General features: G+C 42.4%; 1 non-coding gene across 1 annotated transcript; it reads right to left on the bottom strand.

Moving 5' to 3' along the window:
* LOC112765520 (small nucleolar RNA R71) lies at nucleotides 1-107 on the bottom strand. The gene has a single exon (XR_003183811.1). It is a non-coding gene; the product is annotated as a small nucleolar RNA R71 (small nucleolar RNA).
* Between the last annotated feature and the right edge of the window lie 1,542 nt (nucleotides 108-1,649).

Here is a 1,649-nt window from a genome sequence, read left to right on the forward strand (position 1 = left end):
AGGGTGAGAGCTGAGGTGCAAACTTTCAGGCAACAAGATGGTGAAACTCTTTATGAGGCATGGGAGAGGTTCAAGGACTTAATAAGAAGATGCCCACTAGATATGTTCAACGAATGGGTTCAACTTCACATTTTCTATGAAGGTCTTTCTTATGAGTCAAAGAAGGCTATAGACCATTCATCAGGGGGCTCTCTAAACAAGAAGAAAACCATTGAAGAAGCCATAAATGTCATTGAAACAGTAGCTGAGAATGACTACTTCTGTGCTTTTGAAAGAAGCAACACCTGAGGAGTAATAGAGCTGAACCACATGGATGCATTGCTGGCTCAAAATAAGATGATCACCAAGCAGCTAGCAGATCTTACCAAGAAGGTGGAAGGAAACCAAGTGGCAGCAGTCATCACTTCATCACCAGCTCAAGAAGGAGTAAATATAGGAGAAGAAAGTGACTGGGAACAAGCCAACTACGTTGGGAAGTCACCCAGACAAATCCATGATCCGTACTCCAAAACTTACAACTCTGGATGGAGAAATCACCCCAACTTTGGGTGGGGAAATCAACAAGACCAAGGCCAAGATCAGAGACGCCACAACCACAATCCCAACAACAATGCAACTCACCAACATACTTCACAGAGATCCTATCAACACTCACCTAATCACCCTTCTCAACCACCTAATCTCAGCCCACCATCACTAACTGAGGATAGGCTTTCCAAAATTGAGACTCTACTTGAAGACATATATAGAGAAGTTCAAGACAACAAGGTGTTCAAGGATGAAGTGCGAGCTAATATCAAAAACCAAGGGGAAACCATCAAAAGACTAGAGTCCCAAGTAAGGTATTTATCTCAACAGATTCCCAAACCCACTAATGGTTTTCCAATTGACACAGAGAAGAATCTAAGAGGAGAAACAAAGAAAGTAAGGTGGGAAGAATGTAAGATGATCACCACAAGTGATTAGAGGAGTATGGAGGAAGTAGAACACCTCCAAGACAGTCCAAAGGGAAACCATGAAGAAAGAAACCATGCACCCCAACTCACACTCAAGGAAGAGCTGAAGAAAAGGGAGATACTGAACCCATATGCATCCTTTCCCCAAAGGCTTAAGGGTGGTGTAGCAGGGAGAATGTATTCAAGGTTCCTCGACATGTTTGTATCTCTTGATGTAAATATACCATTTATTAAGGCCCTCCAGCAAATGCCCTCCTACATCAAGTATATAAAGGAGCTACTAGCCAGAAAGAGTTCATTGAAGGGTGGACAAACAATAAAGATGAACAGGGATTGCAGTGCTCTCATTCAAACAGAGCCACCCACAAAGAAGAAGGATCCAGGGAGTTTCCACATTCCCTGTGCTATAGGAGAAACAATAATTGATAAGGGACTCTGTGACCTGAGAGCAAGTATCAACCTAATGCCTCTATCCCTCATGAAAAAGCTTCAAATCAATGAGATAAGACCTACAGATGTAATCATCAAATTGGTTGACAAAACTCAAAAACAGGCAATAGGAGAGGTTGAGAATGTGTTAGTGAAGGTTAGGAACTACTTCCTCCCCACAGACTTTGTCATCCTGAAAATGGATGAGAATCCTATTCACCCTATCATTCTGGGAAGGTCATTCTTAGCCACAGCCAGAGCACT

This window comes from Arachis hypogaea, chromosome 2, assembly GCF_003086295.3.
Source record: "Arachis hypogaea cultivar Tifrunner chromosome 2, arahy.Tifrunner.gnm2.J5K5, whole genome shotgun sequence".
Lineage (NCBI taxonomy): Eukaryota > Viridiplantae > Streptophyta > Magnoliopsida > Fabales > Fabaceae > Arachis > Arachis hypogaea.